We start from the raw sequence: 21,515 nt of genomic DNA, 5'->3' as shown, positions 1-21,515 counted from the left end.
CTGAGTCAAAAAAACCAGCCAAGAAAAGCCTGAGGAGACTTGTTGACTAAATGTAATGTGGTATTATCGTTGGGATCCTGGAACAAGAAAAAGATTACATAAAAGCTAAGGAAGCCTGAGTAAAGTATGGGCTTCAGTTAATAATAAAGAAGCAGGGCTTCCCTGGTGGCTCAGTAGTAATGGGCTCGATCCCTGATATGGGGAGATCCCACACGCCTTGGAGCGTGTAGGACTGTGCAGTGCAACTGTTAAGCCTGTGCTCTGGAACCCAGGAGCTGCAGCTACTGAAGTGCACGTCTGTGACCTGCGCTCCGCAACAGGAGAAGCCACCACCATGAGGAGCCTGCGCACTGCAGCTAGCGAGTGGCCCCCACCCACAGCAACCAGAGAAAAGCCACCCAGCATGAAGACCCAGCACAGCGATAAACAAAGAACAGCTATAAATAAATAATAGGCAAAATTATTTTTTAAAAATGCAGCAGTATTGGTTCATTAATTGTGACAAATATACCACTCTGATAATGCTAATAATGAGGGAAACTGTATGGTGTATATGAGATTTTTCTTTGTATTATCCCCACAATTTTTCTTTAAAACTATTCCACAACAAAAAGTTTGTTTAAAAAAACCAATTTCCCACTAAAAAGAAGCAGAGCTTTTTGGAGAAATGGCTAATTCCTGGTATGAGGAATAAAATGTACAGTAAAAGCCTGAAACATCTTGTTATTCTAGGAGGCAAGTATGTTCTCAAAAAAATCAGTTGGATTATGGGAGCTGGCACAAAAAGACTTGGTAAAAAAAACTGGCCACCATAAGCATTCACAAGAACATTTACAGCAATTGATGGAAATGCACTTATCATATTTTTCAAATCATGATCTCATAAGAGATTTTACAGACAGAAAGCGAAAAACATTCTTATGTATTCTGAAAATTGGCAATATAAAGGGAAAGAATTACGCTTTATCCTATCTTTTCCATATGGACTGTTTCAGGCAACCAAATGGCACTTCTTCACTCTTTGTTACCTGTGGTCCTTGAACCTGGATCTAAGCAAGCTTTGCTAAATCACTTCAGTCGTGTCTGACTTTGTGTGACCCTATAGATGGTAGCCCACCAGGCTCCCCCGTCCCTGGGATTCTGCAGGCAAGAACACTGGAGTGGGTTGCCATTTCCTTCTCCAATGCATGAAAGTGAAAAGTGAAAGTGAAGTTGCTCAGTCGTGTCCGACTCTTCGCGACCCCATGGACTGCAGCCTACCAGGCTCCTCCGCCCATGGGATTTCCCAGGCAAGAGTACTGGAGTGGGGTGCCATTGCCTTCTCCGAAGCAAGCTTTAGAGCTAACTTAAAATTACAGGAAATGTGGAGGATAGAGGAACAAGTTAAGTGAACCATTAAGAAGCAAATAAATAAGAATGGCTCACGCTCTTAATTATTCAACAAGACAATTGCATAGGGAAAAGGAAGGACTTTAGATTCAAAGAAATGTGACGTAACCAAAATAACATGTTCCCCTTATATAGATCCTAATTAAAACAAGCTTATTAGAAAAATGAATTTTTAAAGATGATTAGGAAAATCTAAATATGGACCAAGGAGTTGTTATTGGTTTATTTGGTATGAAAATGGCATTGAGGTTCTGTAAGAAAATTTTCATATGTGTTAGAAATGGATATTGAAGTTGCAAGGATGAAATGATATGACGTCTACTTCAAAGTAATGAATCAAAAAAGAGAAAGGGGTAGATGAAGCAAGTGTTGCAAAATCTTGATAATCAAAGTATCTAAATAATGGGTTGTTTTTGTTGTTTAGCTGTTAAGCTGTCTCCAACTCTTTAGGCTCCTCTGTCTATGAGATTTTCTGGGCAAGAATACTGGAGTAGGTTGCTATTTCCTTCTCTAGGGAATCTTCCCAACCCAGAGATCAAACCTACCTCTCTTGAACTGGCAGGCAAGTTCTTTTATCACTGAGCCACCAGGGAAGCCCAATAGATATATAGCTGTTAATTATACTCTTCCCTCTATTTGGAATATGTTTGAAAATAATCATTAACCTTTTTGAAGAGCAAGTTGCAGAAGACATACACCATACTCCATTTTTGTAGCCAGTGTGGTGGGCTCTGTGATACACTGCCCGGATCTCCCTTTACTGAGGATTTGTTACCCTGGCTGATGCCCTCAGGTGTCAGCCCCTTCAGAGATTGCCTCAGCTGTAGAGACCTGCCTTGACAAGGGTCATACCACTTTTTGAGGTGGCAAGTTCCAGTGATTGACTGATGTGGCAGTATAAAGCCCTGGCCCTTTCAGCCCAACTTAGTACAACTCTGAAGGGTCATTCTTGCTCCAGAGAACCCTGTGGGATTGGCTAAGGCAGTTGTGGGGTCTGCATGATGACATGACATCCCTCTACTGATCCTGTCTGCTGCCTTTCTCCAGATGTTGACCCCAAGGACAAGTCTCAATAAACACTGTGCATTAACTATTTACAAAACTCAAGACATGGAAGCAACCTCAGTGTCCATAGACAGAGGAATGGATACAAAAGATGTAGTATGTGTGTATATGATGGAATACCACACAGCCATAAAAAAGAGTGCAATGATGCCATCTGCAGCGACAAGGATGGACCTGGAGACTGTCATACCAAGTGAAGTAAATCAGAAAGAGAAAGGCAAATACCATATGATATCACTTATGTGATATCAAGGGGAACCTCAAATATGGCACAAATGAACATATTTATGAAACAGAAATATATTCAGACATTGAAAACAGACTTACGGTTGCCAAAGGGAGAGAAGGAGTGGGAGAGGGATGGATTGGGAGTTTGGGATTAGCAGGTGCAAACTATTATATTAATATATAGAATAGATAACAGGTCCTACTATACATAATACAGGGAACTGTATTCAATATCCAGTAATAAAGCATAATGGAAAAGAATATGTGTGATAACTGAATCACTTTGCTGGACAGTAAGAACTGACACAACATTGTAAATCAACTATACATCAATAGAATAAATTTAAAAACAAAAAACAGGGCTTCCCAGGTGGCTCAGTGGTAAAGAATCCTCCTGCCAATACAGAAGACTCCAGTTCAAGCCCTGGTCTGGGGCAATCCCACATACTGTTGAGTAACTAAGCCCGTGTGCCACAACTACTGAGCCTGTGCCCTAGGGCCCATGTTCCACAGCACGAGAGTAGCCCCTGCTCACCACAACTAGAGAAAAACCCTCACAGCAATGAAGACCCAGCACAGATCAAATAAATAAATAAAATTATTTTAAAATAAATAAAAATAAGAAAAAGCACTGTGCATGATAAATTCCATCTCAGAGTCTGCTTCCCTGGGAATCCTATTTGTGGCAGTCTGATGTCACAAATTGGGAAAACTCAGCAGTGGCCACAGGACTGGAAAAGGTCAGTTTTCATTCCAATCCCAAAGAAAGGCAATGCCAAAGAATGCTCAAACTACCACACAATTGCACTCATCTCACACACTAGTAAAGTAATGCTCAAAATTCTCCAAGCCAGGCTTCAGCATTACATGAACCGTGAACTTCCAGATGTTCAAGCTGGTTTTAGAAAAGGCAAAGGAACCAGAGATCAAATTGCCAACATCTGCTGGATCATGGAAAAAGCAAGAGAGTTCCAGAAAAACATCTCTTTCTGCTTTATTGACTATGCCAAAGCCTTTGACTGTGTGTCTCACAATAAACTGTGGAAAATTCTGAGAGAGATGGGAATACCAGACCACCTGACCTGCCTCTTGAGAAATCTGTATGCAGGTCAGGAAGCAACAGTTAGAACTGGACATGGAACAGCAGACTGGTTCCAAATAGGAAAAGGAGTACGTTAAGGTTGTGTATTGTCACTCTGCTTATTTAACTTCTATGCAGAGTACATCATGAGAAACACTGGGCTGGAAGAAGAACAAGGTAGAATCAAGATTGCCGGAAAAAATATCAATCACCTCAGATATGCAGATGACACCACCCTTATGGCAGAAAGTGAAGAAGAACTCAAAAGCCTCTTGATGAAAGTGAAAGAGGAGAGTGAAAAAGTTGGCTTCAAGCTCAACATTCAGAAAACGAAGATCATGGCATCTGGTCCCATCACTTCATGGGAAATAGATGGGGAAACACTGGAAACAGTGTCAGACTTTATTTTTTTGGGCTCCAAAATCACTGCAGATGGTGATTGCAGCCATGAAATTAAAAGACGCTTACTCCTTGGAAGAAAAGTTATGACCAGCCTAGATAGCATATTCAAAAGCAGAGACATTACTTTGCCAACAAAGGTCCATCTAGTCAAGGCTATGGTTTTTCCAGTGGTCATGTATGGATGTGAGAGTTGGACTGTGAAGACAGCCAAAATTCTTCAGCTGAGCGCTGAAGAATTGATGCTTTTGAACTGTGGTGTTGGAGAAGACTCTTGAGAGTCGCTTGGACTGCAAGGAGATCCAACCGGTCCATTGTAAAGGAGATCAGTCCTGGGTGTTCATTGAAAGGACTGATGCTGAAGCTGAAACTCCAATACTTTGGCCCCCTTATGTGAAGAGTTGACTCACTGGAAAAGACTCTGATGCTGGGAGGGATTGGGGGCAGGAGGAGAAGGGGACGACAGAGAATGAGATGGCTAGATAGCATCACCGACTCAATGGACATTAGTTTGAGTGAACTCCGGGAGTTGGTGATGGACAAGGAGGCCTGGCATGCTGCAGTTCATGGAGTCGCAAAGAGTCGGACACAACTGAGCGATTGAACTGAACTGAACTGAACTGATGGGCTGGATTGTATCCCACTCTAAAATTCATATGTTGAGGTCCTTACCTCCAGTAGCTCAGAAGGTGATCTTTCTTAGAGATAAGGTCTCTAAGCAGGGTTAAAGCAAGATCATTAGGGTGGGCCCTCATCCCCTGGGATTCTTATGAAAAGGAGAAACTTGGACATATCTGATTTGTGGGAACACGTACAAAGTTCTGTTGCAGAGTTTGGCATTACAAGAGAAGGAAGTATGGGGACTTCCCTGGAGGTCCAGCAGTTAAGATTCCATGCTTTCACTGTTGGGGGCGCAGATTCAGTCCCTGGCTGGGAAGTTGGGGAACTAAGATTCCGCATGTCTCACAGCACAGCCAAAAAAACAGAGGACAATAACAGCAAGAGAAGGAAGTATGGGCAAACACAGAAATCTGTTTCCTTTTATAAGGACTGAAGTGCACGTAGGAGACTTTCTTTGGTAACTTTCACTTCTGGTCCTGGGCGTCTTTAATGGCCAGTGGAACACAACATGGTGGGAGGGAACTCTGCTTCCATTCACAATGCTTCAGCAAACAGGTTGCTCATATGAACTTAATGATGAATCACCTGAAATGACTCATTTATGTAATTTTGAGAAGAGATTCCGAAGATTTCTTTAATTCCAAAATGTTCACTCGCAGTGGAAAACAACGTGATTGACCTCATTCTCCATCTTGCCAGAAAATAGGATTAGTGTTTACCTCAGAACAGTACTATGAGGCTTAATGTTTCAGAGGAGGTTTTTTGATGAGTGGTATTTAAGAAATTCAACCTGTTTGAGCTGCAACTGAGGTTAACTGTTTTCTTGTTTAGCTAAACAGGAATTCTATTTTGTTCTTCCTTTAGTACTGGTCTGAGTGCCTGGTACTCCCTCAGAGGCCAATAGTCCTGGCCCTCTCACCTTCTGAAGGTGATAATGAGGCTTCCTGAAGTCATAGCCAGGCAGGTCACTGCCCCTCTGCCCCTTGCGTGGTTGCCACTGGAGGGTATGCCTTTCCTGCTCTGGGGTCCTGAGCCCTTTTTCCACAAGGAACACTTTCCATACCCAGGAGGGTCACTTAGGGCTGAGCAGCTTCAAAAAGGCAATTAACATTAAGTGGGAAAGCAGTCCAGTCTTAAAAACTTGGCAGCTAGCGGACTGCAGCTCAGATCACACATCTAAACATTGGGAGTAGGGAACAATGAAAAGGAACAATTGCTTAGCGGACATTGAAAACCTATTTTCCTAAGGCTACAATCATGTCTCTTTCTTTTAACTCCAAGATAAAGGACACGGTTGAAGCTCTTCTCAGAAAGCAGGTGGGACTGAGGAGATTTATTTGTGACTTACTGGAATCACAAACAGAAGCTTTTATTGTTGATAGCTAGGCTGGGTGGCTGCCAGGAGACACATCACAGAGAAGCTGGGCTGCCAAGTCCTGACACACAAAGAGAGCTGACCTAGTCTTTTTTTATGCTGACTGCCTACTCAGAAATTATATCAGAGAACGGTATTGAAAGACCCAGTGATTTAAGACAATTATGGAGACTTTAGAGCAATCCTAATTCTAAGGGACCATTTAAAGGGAAGTGGTGAAGCGATATAATCATTAGCTTTATGCAGAACCCCTGTTCAGTTTCTGTAGAGAAACTGCCCTGAGACAGCTCTACATGGCCAGACATTCAGTACCATCATCTTCCTCCTCCTTGGAAACTACAGATTTAAGTTCAAACTTTCAGCAAATGCCTCCTAGAAACCTCCAGGGGAAAACATTTTAACCAGTAATTACAGGCTAGGGAATATTTTTCAGATTCTGAAATGTAAGTCAGAGGGAGAAAGGGACAGTGTGTGCATGCTGAGAGGTTTGGGAAAGAAAAAAGAGAGCAGGGGAGGGGAGAGAAAGATCAAGTTTTTAGGTGAAGAGTAAAAGCAGAGACATTACTTTGTCAACAAAGATCCGTCTAGTCAAGGCTATGGTTTTTCCAGTGGTCATGTATGGATGTGAGAGTTGGACTATAAAGAAAGCTGAGCGTCAGAGAATTGATGCTTTTGAACTATGGTGTTAGAGAAGACTCTTGAGAGTCACTTGGACTGCAAGGAGATCCAACCAGTCCACTCTAAAGGAAATCAGTCCTGGGTGTTCATTGGAAGGACTGATGTTGAAGCTGAAACTCTGTTATTTTGGCCACCTGATGCGAAGAGCTGACTCATTTGAAAAGACCCTGATGTTGCGAAAGATTGAAGGCAGGAGAAGGGGACGACAGAAGATGAGATGGTTGGATAGCATCACCGACTCAATAGACATGAGTTTGGGTAAACTCCAGGTGTTGGTGATGGACAGGGAGGCCTGGTGTGCTGCGGTTCATGGGGTCACAAAGAGTCGGACATGACTGAGCGACTGAACTGAACTGAACCTACAATATGGGCTTCCCTGGTGGCTCAGCAGTAAAGAATCTGCTTGCCAATGCAGGAGATGTAGGTTTGATCCCTGGGTCAGGAAGATCCCCTGGAGGGGAAATCTTGTCTGGGAAATCCCACGGACAGAGGAGTCTGGCCGGCTGTAGTCCGTGGGGTCGCAAAAGAGTTTGACAGGACTTAGTGACTAAACAATGGCAAATCTACAATGTGGAGTAAGACATAGGTCTTCTTAGACACAAAGAATCCTAAGATGGCGGGGCTAGAAAGAGCTCTAGAGATGATTTTCCTGTCCCTAACTGGTCATTTTACTAATGAGGAAAAGTGGAGTGACCTGTCCAAATAGGAAGTGCCAAGTGGTGGCACAACAGGGCTGGAAGGCAGCTGCTCACTCTTGTCACAAAACCCTAACTTCCCATCCATCTGTGTTTGATTCCCACCTTGCCTGACAGCTCTGGCCCCTCATCCATCAGCGGTTTTAGACAAAGGGCACAGTTAGCAGGTGGGATTCTGACTCAGTACAATTACCTTCCAGCCTGTCTTATATTATCTCATCCTAAAATAAGTAAATGAATTGTTTTTCCACCAGCTCTTATTTTCTTAATATTTCATTTGGAAGATATGACACTTAAGTATAAAAGAAGAGGAATAGCCCTAAAGGATATTTTCACAAAGCAATTCACATTCTATGATCTTTTATTATGGTATGGATCCACACATGTCTCATACTTGTAGTATCATCTGCTGCAGGCTCATGTCCCCTCCCCACCTGCAAAAAGTTTGTTCTTTGTAGTAACCTGAGTCCCAAGGATTTTACCAGGATGCAGTCCAGGGACCGCAAAGAACTTAAGGTATTGGCTCTTCCAGATAAACTGATTGAAACCATTTAATTTGTAGAACACTGGGGGAGGGGCATGCATGGTAATGGGTATAATATAAAACATAATAATAGTGTTTGTCTAGAGCTCAGCCTTGGGTCTTTAATTACCTTCTTCTTACCTTTATTATCATCTTGTACTCTACTAGACATGCTGTCGCCTCAACTACCAACAGGCCAATACAGTAATGTATGTTTATTTCTTTGAGGTACACACAGTCAAAAACAAGAATGACACGAATGGGGACTATTTAGTTTGGATTCTTAGCAGATGGCTGGTACCTAGCACCCAGAATCCTCCAGGCATTTGAGTTTTAGCTTGTCACCCAATGCTTATTCCCTATTTCCTTATAGAGGAAGGGAGGTAATCCTCTTGCTTTCCTCACCTGGTCTCCAGGACCTAGGTGAGGGCATATATGGGGAAACAATGAGATAGTCTTCAAAACTGGAGAAGTGAAACTGTCCACATAAATGTTTTAAAATGATTAATGTCTGTATAAATACACCCTTTTACCTCAACACAAGAATTTCTGATTCTTTTAGGAATCTAAAAGAAATGTATGGGACTTCGCTAGCGGTCCAGTGGTTAGGACACCATGCTTCCGCTGCAGGGGGTCCAACTTTGATCCCCGACCCGGGAACTGAGATTTCACATGTCACATGGCCGAAAAATAAAAGAAAATAAAAAGAAGAAATTTACATATGAACAACTAAGTCAGCAAAAATTAATTTTTAGGCATCTACCTAAAGAATCTGCCTGCCGATGAAGATCCCCTGGAGAAGGAAATGCAGCCCACTCCAGTATTCTTGCCTGGGAAACCCCTTGGACAGAGGGGCCTGGTGGGCTACCATCCATGGGGTCACAAAGAGTTGGACATGACTGAGCACGCACTCAGTGACGCAGTGACTCAATGTTCAGTGATACGCCTAGTAGCATGGAGGTTAATAGTAATAGATGATGTTTACTGAGTTCTTACAGCGTGCCAAGCATCAGCTGAGCATTAGCATGTGAGTGGCCTCATTTACCCTTATAGCCACACCTATGAGATAGGTCCCGTTACCATGTCCATCTTAAACATTAGGAACTAAGGCACAGAGAAGGTAGTCATTTGCCCAGTGTCATACAGCTAGCAAGTGGGACAGCCAGGATTTGAGCATAGTTTGATTTCAGAATTTATGATCTTAAGGAACTATACAGCTTCCCTGGTGGCTCAGAGGTTAAAACGTCTGCCTGCAATGTGGGAGACCTGGGTTCAATCCCTGGGTTGGGAAGATCCCCTGGAGAAGGAAATGGCAACCCACTCCAGTATTCTTGCCTGGAGAATCCCATGGACAGAGGAGCCTGGTGGGCTACAGTCCACGGGGTCGCAAAGAGTCGGACACGACCGAACGACTTCACTTCACTTCACTTAAGGAACTATACATCATGATTCCCACTTTCAGTAAATTTATAGTCTACTTGGGTGAAACATGTCTAACACACATTAAAATGACTGTAAATTATGTTAGATGCACATATATAATCTAGTGCTAAATTAGATGCTATCAACTGTGAATGCTTCAGAAGTTCAGGAGGCACAGGGAGCCATGGATCAGGCAGGCAGGGTTTCTTGAAGCTGAGCCTTGAACTGTCTCTGAAATGTGCGCAGAGAAAAGACCACCTTAGGCAAGAAGGAGGCAAAAGAGCTGGAAGCAAGAGTGAGCAAGACCTGTGCAGGAAGAGGAAGCACTCAGCCTGACCACAGCTGTGTGGGGCTGAAGGGAGGGGCTGGACTGGCTATGAAGTCCTTTAAAGCAGAGCAGAGTTTAGGCTTGTGCAGCAGCAGGGAGGGAGTCATTAAAGGCCCTGGATCAATAAAGCAATGTGGGGACATCCCATTAGAAAAGTTTAAGGAAGATGTGCTTGGCAGGATATAGAAGACTCCTCTTATTAACATCCACCAATTGAAGATTGACATAGAGCTTAGAAAAACATGTTTGAAATTACTCTAAATTGTTACCCATTCTTATTCTCAAGTTCACTGTTTATTCTGTATAATCTTTATGATATATTTTATCCTTATTTCACATGAGCAAGTCCTACCAATTCGATCTTTACAATACTTTTCAAAGTTGTCCATTTCTCTATGCTTCCTTGCCATTACTTTAGTTTGGCTACCATCTTAAGGGAGAAGGGAGGCGTCAGAGAAGCCTTCCTGGAAGAGATGACATTTTTCCAGAGTTCTGAATATTTAGTAAGAATTAGCCAGGTATGAAGGAAAGAAAAGCAAGAGAGTTCCAGAAAAACATCTATTTCTGCTTTGTTGACTATGCCAAAGCCTTTGACTATGTGGATCACAATAAACTGTGAAAAATTCTAAAAGAGATGGGAATACCAGACCACCTGACCTGCCTCTTGAGAAACCTATATGCAGGTCAGGAAGCAACAGTTAGAACTGGACATGGAACAGCAGACTGGTTCCAAATAGGAAAAGGAGTACGTTAAGGCTGTGTATTGTCACCCTGCTTATTTAACTTCTATGCAGAGTACATCATGAGAAACACTGGGCTGGAAGAAGCACAAGCTGGAATCAAGATTGCTGGGAAAAATATCAATAACCTCAGATATGCAGATGACACCACCCTTATGGCAGAAAGTGAAGAAGAACTAAACAGCCTCTTGATGAAAATGAAAGAGGAGAGTGAAAAAGTTGGCTTCAAGCTCAACATTCAGAAAACGAAGATCATGGCATCTGGTCCCATCACTTCATGGCAAATAGATGGGGAAACAGTGGAAACAGTGTCAGACTTTATTTTTTGGGTCTCCAAAATCACTGCAGATGGTGACTGCAGCCATGAAATTAAACGACGCTTACTCCTTGGAGGGAAAGTTATGACCAACTAGATAGCATATTAAAAAGCAGACATTACTTTGCCAACAAAGGTCTGTCTAGTCAAGGCTATGGTTTTTCCAGTGGTCATGTATGGATGTGAGACTTGGACTCTGAAGAAGGCTGAGCGCTGAAGAATTGATGCTTTTGAACTGTGGTGTTGAAAAAGACTCTTGAGAGTCCCTTGGACTGCAAGGAGATCCAACCAGTCCATTGTCATCCTAAAGGAGAGTAGTCTCCTGGATGTTCATTGGAAGGACTGATGCTGAGGTTGAAACTCCAATACTTTGGCCACCTCATGCAAAGAGTTGACTCATTGGAAAAGACCCTGATGCTGGGAGGGATTGGGGGCAGGAGGGGAAGTGGATGACAGAGGATGAGATGGCTGGATGGCATCACCGACTCAATGGATGTGAGTTTGAGTAAACTCTGGGAGTTGGTGATGGACAGGGAGGCCTGGCGTGCTGGTCGCAAAGAGTCGGACACGACTGAGCAACTGAAATGAACTGAACTGAACTGAAGGAAGGAGGTAAGAATGGGGATGGGATTGAGAAGATGGGAACAAGATGGAGGGGGAGAAGGGAATAGCATAATGGGCAGAAGAAAGCAAAAAACAAAGTAACAGGCACAGAATTTAGTGCTAGACCTCAGGTGATGCAATAAGAAAAATTAAAGGTGGTGTTAACTTAGTGACAGGGATCACTAGTGGGTCGTGAGGGCCCAAAGATTTCAGGCTGGAAGGCTGATGACCTTGTTATGTGGTATCTAAACATTTGATCAAGATGTCACTTCTTAGGACTTCCGTGGTAGTCCAATGGTTAAGAGTCCACCTGCCCACGCAGGGGACACAGGTTTGTTCTCTGGTCCGTGAGGCAACTAAGCCCACATGCCACAACTACTAAAGCCTGTGTGACCCAGAGCACATGCTCCACAGCAAGAGAAGCCCCTGCAATGAGAAACCCATGCACCGAAAGGAGAGTAGCCCCTGCCCCCTGCTCGAAACTAGAGAGAAGGTCTGCACATAGCACAAAGACCCAGTACAGCCAAAAATAAGTAAATACATAAATTTCTTTTTAAAAGTCACCTCTTACACCCTGAAGACAGACCGCCTCCAGTGTGGGGGATACAAAGGGCCCTTGAAGAGATGATGTATGAGCCAGGCCTTAAACACACAATTTGGCCTTCTCAGTGGAGGGAACAGTCTTGGCAAAGGCACCATGTCTGGTGGCAAGAACAAGGATCCTAAATGCCAGACTAAGCTCTGGGAAGATTAATCTCTTTGAGGGTATGGGGTGCTGGGAAAGATACCTAAGTAGGGATAAACTAAAGGATAAGATCCATTTGGAAACTATGTATTATTTTAGAGATATGTTGAAAAATAAAGTAAACAATTTAAATTATCTTTCAGAATCCAGTGAGAAGTTAGTGCTAGATTTTTTAAAAACAGTCTTCAGTTCAGTTCAGTCGCTCAGTCGTGTCCGACTCTTTGCGACCCCATGAATCACAGCACGCCAGGCTTCCCTGTCCATCACCAACTCCCGGAGTTCACTCAGACTCACGTCCATCGAGTCAGTGATGCCATCAGCCATCTCATCCTCTGTCATCCCCTTCTCCTCCTGCCCCCAATCCCTCCCAGCATCAGAGTCTTTTCCAATGAGTCAACTCTTCACATGAGGTGGCCAAAGTACTGGAGTTTCAGCTTTAGCATCATTCCTTCCAAAGAAGTCCTAGGGCTGATCTCCTTCAGAATGGACTGGTTGGGTCTCCTTGCAGTCCAAGGGACTCTCAAGAGTCTTCTCCAACACCACAGTTCAAAAGCATCAATTCTTTGGTGCTCAGCCTTCTTCACAGTCCAACTCTCACATCCATACATGACCACAGGAAAAACCATAGCCTTGACTAGACGGACCTTAGTTGGCAAGGTAATATCTCTGCTTTTGAATATACTATCTAGATTGGTTATAACTTTTCTTCCAAGGAGTAAGTGTCTTTTAATTTCATGGCTGCAATCACCATCTGCAGTGATTTTGGAACCAAAAAAAATAAAGTCTGACACTGTTTCCAGTGTTTCCCCGTCTATTTCCCATGAAGTGATCTTATTGGGATATAATTCATATACCATACTATTCATATTTTGAAAGCGTACAATTCAGTGGTTTTTTAAATATATTCACAGGGTTACACAAACATTGCCACAATTAATTTTAGAACACTTTTCACCACCTCCCCAAAGAAGCCCCTTTCTAACCTTTCTGCCAACTCCTGGTAATTTACTAGCTTACTCCTATCAGTGTGGGGTTGTTTACTTTGGACATTTCATATAAAAGGATTCAGAGAATATGTGATCTTTTGTGACTGACTTCTTTTATTAATGCTAGATTTTATAAATGCTAGATTTTTCATGATTTGTTATTAAATAACCAATGGTTATACATTTTCAATTGTATTAGGAAGTAATAATAGTAAATATTCAGAAAACAGTCAGTGGGGCAGGACAGTAGTGTAAGGATAAATACTCCAGGCCAGGAATCAGGAGCTTTGAGTTCTTGTCTTTTTTCTGCTCTTAACCAGGTGTGTGATCACGAGAAAGGCAGCACCTCTCTGGGCCCCAGGTCACTATCTGTAAGATAAGAGGAATGGGGTTAGAACAGCCATTCTTAACCTTTAACATACAGTAGAATTGCACGTGAAGCTTTTTGAAAAGTAAGCAATCCTGGGATCTCATCCCAAGATATTTCAAAAGCTTCTAAGGTGAGTCTGTTGCTTGACAGGCATTAGGAATTTCAGGGCTTACATGTTCTTTAGGTTTCCTTCTAGATCTGGCATCCTATGAGGTAAATTTATTTACCAGTGCACTTTGCCTAGACCTATGCCTGTGGCTTTTGGTGAAGTCCCTCTGTCTGTGGTCAGTCATTACATCAAATGTGAGGTCCTTGTGATGATGCTCTGGGTACAGCAGTTGCTGGTGGCAGTGGTCCTGGGCACCTGACTTGAATTCATCGTGAGTCATAGTAATAACCAAGAGCAATTTGCCTTCCCAGATACTTCCCTCTCTACCGAGGACAGAAATAACTGAAAATAAGGAACAAGCTATGTGAGTAAATAGCATACTTATGGTGTATTGCTAAGCACTGAAATCTGTGAATGTGTGTGTGTGAGAGAGAGACAGGGAGAGAGAGGCAGATGGAGAGAGAATGCTTGATGTTTTAAAAGCTCATTTTCCCCTAGACAGCTGGTCAAATTCCTAACTTGTGAGGCTACTTTAAACAAGATGGGAAGAGATACTGAACACTTTTAGGGGAAGTCTTGAGTTCCGTACTTTCTGTTTACAAGAAAAATGTAGACATTTGACCTTCTCCTTGAGTATTAGCAGTTCGTCACTCCCATTCCTTTCTATCTCTCTTCAGCTGCCAAACTCCTTCTTAAAGTGGGAGAAGGCGAAGCTAAAATTATAAGCCTGGCCTCTACTTAAGAAAAAGTAGAGAAAGAAACCTCACAAATGTAAATGAATTAACACTCACTATTACCTAACATGCAGTGTTCAAAACAGCCAGGGGGAGTTGCTTGCTTCCTGATTTAGTTTAGTTACGAAATCAGTCTTCAGCGCGTGGTTTTGTGGCCATCTTCTGTGCGTGTGTGCTGTCCCTTCAGTCTTGGCTGACTCTTTGTGACCCCATGGACTGTAGCCCGCAAGCCTCCTCTGTCCATAGAATTCTCCAGGCCAGAATACTGGGTTGGGTAGCCTTTCCCTTCTCCAGGGAATCTTCCCAACCCAGGGATTGAATCCAGGTCTCCCTCATTGCAGGTGGATTCTTTACCAGCTGAGCCCCAAGGGAAGCCCAAGAATACTAGAGTGGGTAGCTTATCTCTTCTCCAGCTGATCTTCTGACCCAGGAATTGAACCGGGGTTTCTTGCATTGCAGGTGGATTCTTTACCAACTGAGCTATCAGGGAAGCCCTTAAATCTCATAAGTCTTACATTATTTTTGTGAAACTATTTGACATTAATGTAATTCCAATAGCACTCTGACATATATATTCATAAGAAGTGACACATAAGTCTACCTTATTTTAATAACTATATAACATTCTATTCTCTGAATAGAATTTTATTAGCTAGTCCCGATTGATATTGCAAATAATGTTCAGATAGACATGCTTTGTATACTTACCTAGTTATTTCCCTAGGATGCATTTCTAAAAGCAGAGAATGATTACTTGTATTACTGGTATAATGCAGCAAGCTTTCCTCTCCTCTCCCTGGGTTTTCATGTGATAAATGGGCTCTAAACCTTTATTTCCAGTTCAGTGATGATCTTTTCCTTTCTCTTATTCATTTTTTTTTTTAGTGGAGTAAAACATACAGCATAAAGTTAACTATTTTAACTATCTTTCTGTGCACAGTTCAATGACATTAAGTGTATTCACGTGGCTGTGAATGCATCACGGTTATCCATCTCCAGAAGGGTGATCAGATTGCACTGTAGAAGTGAGTAACTGCTGCTCCTCACAACTTATTTATCTATGAAACATACATTTGTTGAATAGTCTCATTTGTCAAGTAGTGTACTTGTTACCCATAAATATTAGTGAAGGTGGTTTTGTTGCAAATGACAGAAAACCCAACACAAACTGACAAGCAATAGTTTTCTTTCCAAACATAGCTGAACTCAATTCTGTTTCCATCACCAAGATTTTGTTTCTCTCTCTTTCTCTTGGTTGTCGTCTCTCCAACTAGTGCCTTTATTTTCAAACAGACTTATCTCTTGTGGTATGAAAATGACTGTAGCCCTGCGCCCTACTGACCATGTGCGGAAGAAAGAGGGAGAGAAAGAAAAGAATTCCTCTTCTAGTAACTGAAGAAAGTCCTGGGATTTACTATGATTGGAAAGACTCAGAGCACATGGCTCCCCTAAACCAGTTAGGCCACCGGAAACAGGACAATAACTGGCTGATTTAGGCCTGTGTCTTTTCCTCCACCCTGGGACAGGGTGTTGGGGAAGCCCCATCCAGATCACAAACCTCAAGAGCAGAGAATTCAGGGAGAAAATCAAGCCTGTTGCCAAAAGAACAGGAAGGGACACCGTGGTGACAAAAATAATGGCCACTTCCATCCAGGAGCAGAGCGAAGATGTCATAGAAGAAACCATGCCACACATCACATAAATGTACTTTAAGAAGAGAGGACGTGAAGTTTTGTTCAGTATGGTGGTAGTTTAGTCGCTCAGTCGTGTCCAACTCTTGGGGCCCTGTGGTTCCTTTGCCAGGCTCCTCTGTCCATGGGATTCTCCAAGGAAGAATACTGAAGTGGCTTGCCATTTCCTTCTCCAGGGATCTTCCCAACCCAGGCATCGAACCCAGTCTCCTGCATTGCAGACAGATTCTTTACTGACTGAGTTACAAGGGAAGCCCTTTGTTAAGTATATCAGTTTTTAAAAAGCATATATAATGCCTTGTACTGTACTGAGTACTGATGCTATAATATGTTAAAAAAAAAATTCAGCCTTGGCCAGCAGGAAATTTATATTCTAATGAGGAAACAGACATATAAACAAGTCTAATAGGCTGAGTGTCAGGAGAGGTGGGCTTGCTGCAGAAGCCCAGACAGGGCACCCACAGCCTGAGAACCCAGGAAAGTCTTCCTAGAATAAATGACACCTGAGCTGAATCTTGCTATATGACATGAAGAAGGTGGAAAGAGACTTTAGGGTAAAGAAAACTGAATGAAATGGTTAGAGGGGAATTATAAATGGTTCAGTATCCCAAAACTAACATCTGTGGAATGTTACTATATGCTAGATACTTCTCAGCCCTTTTCCTATAATATTTCATATAATTGATATATTCAGAGAATATCAAATAACCTAGCATCCTAGAAGGAAGGTGCATGAGAAGAAAAATAAAACATAGCAAAAACAAGCAAACAAACACCCAAAGATCAGGCTGATAAAAACAGGTTGGAATCAGATTATGGAAGGGCTTTCAATATCTGTATTAAACCTAAGTCAGTAGGTATTAGGAGCTAATGAAGATTTTAGGGCAAGGGTTTGACCTGACCAAAGCTATATACTTTATAAACATTTTCCAGATTCAATACGTCCAAGATGGCAGAGAGCAGAAAGGATTATATATGGACGACTGTTGAAGAGGTTGCAAAAGTATGCCAACCAGAGGTCAAGAGTCCCCTTCTGCCCCCGTGACTCTCAGACACTGCTGATCTGCTTGAAAATGCTCTTCCTAATGCCATCTAAAATCTTTGCTTTATTGGACCAACCCGACATTCTTAATCTCTACAGAAAATACCCTTCTCTTCCTTGCCTTAACTAAAAGTTGTTTTTTGTTTTGTTTTGTTTTCTTCTCTCAAGAATTCCCTTCTACTGACCCCCTTGAGCAGAGGTAATTGATCATCCCACTGGACTAGAACTAATCCGTTTAAAAACCATTTCTAGCCCTCTTCCCATGAGGACCATCCAACCCTCCCCGTCGTCTTCCAGGCTTCTCTTATTCTCCCCTCTTCAAATTATACTCTACTGAATGTTCTTTGGCAGTTATCATCTAGATGCTAAATCCAATGGGTTTCATGTTTTTAACTTGGGACATTTGATTCTATTGACCCACTGTTTCTTCACAGATTCTCCAGAAATTATTTTTCCCTGTTTCTCCTCATACGCCTCTGGCCATTCTTCTCAATCTCTTTTGCAAGTTCTTCCTATCCCCACTTCTTAAACGGAAGTATGCCTTGGGCTTCTTCCTCCGCCATCTTCCCTTCTCACCTGCCATGCTCCTTCAATGCTTTGAATCATCACCCACGTGCTGGTGAGCTGACAGCTCACAAATCCACACCACCCACCCCAGGTGCTCTCCTTAGCTTTAAAGATCAACGTGTCCAATTGTCTACGACACAGCACTAAGTTGATGTTTCAGTGAAAGTCCAATTCTGCATCCCTGAAAGAGTAAACTCCTATCTCCCCACCCACCCAAGCGAAAAACTGGGAGTCACTGCAGTTCTTCAGTTTCACTAGCCACTTATAATCAGTCACTGAGTACTGTTCGTTCTGCCTGTTTGGTATCTCTCATAGCTCTCTTCTCTCTATTCTCATTATAATTTCTTTAATTTAGCACCTCATTGTTTATTTGCCAAATTGTGTCCAACTCTTTTGTGACCCCCATGGATGGTAGGTAGCCTGCCAACCTCCTCTGTCCGTGGGATTTTCCAGGCAAGAATACTGGAGTGGGTTGCCATTTCTGTCTCCAGGGGATCCTCCCAACCCAGAGATCAAACCTGCATCTGCATTGGCAGGTGGGTTCTTTACTACTGGGCCACCTGGGAAGCCTTAGCATATTATCATGATCCTTTACCAAAATGTTAGCTCTTTATTTTGAAGATTTTCAGCTATAAATGGAGTGTAATAAAACCCTACATATCCATCATCTGAGCTGAATAATTATTAACTTTCTGCCGTAGCTATTTCATCTATTATTTCTACCATGTTTTAGAGCAAATCCAGACACCATGACATGTCACTCATAAACAATTCAGTATACTGTTGTGTTATACTACCACAGTAGCATTTTCACACCTAACCAAGTTAACAAGACACCTTAATATTATCTAATACTATGTTTTTCTTCCAGATGTTCTGTTTGGAGCTGGCCTGTTTGAATCAAGATCCAGACAAGGTCCACACACTGCATGAAGTTGAAGCCTCTTGGAAAGTAAAACAGTTCCCCTTCCTTGATCCTTCCCACTGAAATATTTTTAAAATTAATTATTTTTTTGACCACACCTTGTGGTTTGCAGGATCTTAGTCTCTCCACCAGGAACTGAACCTGGCCGCCTGCACTGGAAGTGTGGAGTCTTAACCACTGGACCACCAGGGAGTTCCCCCTCCTGGCTCTTTAAAGAGATTGAATTAGCTGTCTTGTCTCACCTAAATTTTTGCATTGTCTTTCTGTCTTGGGTCTTGCTTCTTCCTACCTCTTCCCATTCTATCTTCTACGCTGCCGTCAGAGCCATCTTTCAAAACCACAGTTTGGATCACGTTACTCCCCTGTTTGGAACTCTTCAAAGGTCCCCATGAGCTGCCACAGTAAAATCTAAACTTCTTCATTTGTCATATAATGTTTTCACTGATCTCTACCTAAATTTCCAGTTTAGTGCGATGCTTCCTCATACTAAGCAGACCAAAAAACCCCCGCCCTCCCCCCTCCCCACCCCGGCCCCACCAAGCACCAGACTCACTGTCTATCGGAATGCCATGCACTCGCCTCACTCCACTTGGAAAATAACCTTCATTTCCCAAAGCTCAGCTCAAGTGTTACCTCTTCCATGACATTTTTCTGATTCCTTAAACCCCCACCAAGGTAAATTGACCATCTCCTCTTCCATCCTGGTTCCCACCATGCTCCACTGCACCTAAGCAATTTACACTTCTGGTTCTTTCTAAAGCTCCTTGAGGCTGGGTCCTACTCATTGTAGTAGTCTTATCAGCTTTCAGGGGATTAGCAAAACATGGGCTTTTATTAAAAGGTTGTAAGTGAATGAATGATAAATGAAGGGATTTACATTCCAACCTAGAAACACTAGATTTGTTCCAAGAAGAAATTCCTGACAGTCTCTACTGCGCACAGTTCTCAAGGCTGTAGGCACAGCCAGGCTTAGGTCAAAGACAGGCCCACTCCTATTTGAGAGCAGGGCCCCAGACCTCAGCCTACTGAGTGTCAGCCTGGGCCACTGTGAGAGGCAGGTGGCATTGGTGACTCAGGTTCTATTACAAGACCATTGGGTTGGTTCTTAGTAAAGGGACGCATTTCTGAAAACATAGCTCTTGGGTGAGGGGAATTTCTTCCTTGGAGAAAGAAAGTTGCTTTCCTGGCCAATAAAGCTTCTTATCAAGCATAGGCTAAACCCGGAAAAGGCATGTTAGTGACAAAGCTGATTAGCAAGCTATTGTTCGGCACCATGTGTTTAAAGCCTGTGAACTAATTTCATAATACTACGTCTGTCGCCTCTTTCTTTTAGCCTGTGTTTTTCAGTCTTCCAAAGAAAGATACTAGACTAGATGATCTCTTAGATTCTTTCCAGTCATAAGATTTTATTATCTAATTCTTATATAATACCAGTGTAACTTAATATGATAAAGGTTCAAGAATTATCAATGGCATTTTACAGATACAGAAACTGAAGGCAGGGGGTGAGGGATTTGCTTCAGAAGCATGGACGCAGTGCCAGGGCCTGAATCCTTCTAGAGCTCTGTCTTATGAAGCAATGAGTATTTGCTGCTTCTGGGTAGAACTGCAGTGTCTTTCCCTTTAGTAAGCTGGTCTGTTTTCCCCCCAGGCCTGCAGGAGAAAAAAAAAAAAAAAAGAGAGTATTAATATGAAAGATATAAATTAAATGTTAGTGTACACTTATTCCACTCACACAGCCTATGAGGGTTTGAATCTCACAGTATTGAAAGTAAGAAAAGTCAGCGGTGCTGAGACTGCCAGGGGCCAAGTTAGAAGGAGGCTAGAGGGGAAGGAGAACAGATTTGAGCGGCTGGGGATGCCTTTCTGTGTCTGTGGACTGGGAATGGGGGTGGGGAGCTGACTCCAAGGGCATAAAGACAAGGTTGGCCTCATCTCTTCCTCTCCGTTCTTGGCAATAGCCAGTCTAGCTAGGAAGAGCAATCTGTCAAGTCTAATTAGAGTGGAAGAAAGTGAACAATGAGCGCCCACCTCTAAAATGACAGCCCAGTTTAATGGTGTGGAGGAGCTTGGGAGGGAGGCGTGCTTTGTCTGCTTGGAACTGGTTCCTTTAAATATGAATCCCTTCTGAACTCAAACTGCAAAACAACTTAAACTGGATTCTTACTTACTTCACTAGAAATCTTCAGGTCCCTGCGCCTTTGAACACAGGCACATCCAGCAAAAGCAGATGAGAACCTGGCTCTGTTTCAAAGGTGAGGCTGTAATTGAAAACAGTTAGATCATGCGGCGTGCTGCTGTGGTAGGCAACTGATATTTATTAATGTGTTCATGTTTCTCTTTTGTGCTTAATTACATTGGTGATAGTATTTCACTTATTATTTTTGCAATCCTTTTTATTATAAGGTTTATAATTGGCTACTCAAATTTCAGAACAGCCTGAAATTTTAGTAGGACCACAAATAAGCACATTTTAAGATGCAAAAAAAAAAAAAAAAGTGTAATGCATTTTTGGCTTATACTTTAAATGGCCTCTCTGTTCGGATATTGTAGTTTTTGTATCAAAAGTAGGTTTTATAAGAAAAGAATATATTTTATAGATGGAATCAAACAGATATATTCCTTAAAATAAATACATGAATACAGGTTATTTAAGCTTAAAAACTACACATGAGCATAACTATAGCTTCAAGTAATGGAGGCTTATTATTAGCAAATGTTATCTGAAGATTAATGGTTTGTTAATTTAGCTCTGCCTCATTGTGGGGCATTCAGACATCTAAAGGTACATAAAACAATCATTGTCTGAATTAGAGGAGAGAGAACGGGAAGGAAAGCACAAACACATTGATAAATGTCAGTCTGCATGACTTTGCTGTTCTT

General features: G+C 42.3%; 1 long non-coding RNA gene across 1 annotated transcript in view; it reads left to right on the top strand.

The window, feature by feature from the left end:
• LOC106502096 overlaps nucleotides 1-21,515 on the top strand; it is a 52,609-nt gene that overhangs the window by 17,877 nt on the left and 13,217 nt on the right. The window contains exons 3-4 of the long non-coding RNA XR_001918044.1: nucleotides 18,579-18,659; nucleotides 20,812-20,887. This is a non-coding gene — a long non-coding RNA (uncharacterized LOC106502096). The remainder of the gene's footprint in view (nucleotides 1-18,578; nucleotides 18,660-20,811; nucleotides 20,888-21,515) is intronic.

This window comes from Capra hircus, chromosome 5 (genome assembly GCF_001704415.2).
Source record: "Capra hircus breed San Clemente chromosome 5, ASM170441v1, whole genome shotgun sequence".
Taxonomy (NCBI): Eukaryota; Metazoa; Chordata; class Mammalia; order Artiodactyla; family Bovidae; genus Capra; species Capra hircus.
The sequence above is the reverse complement of the archived record's forward strand: the minus strand, read 5'-3'. Positions and strand labels throughout refer to the sequence as shown.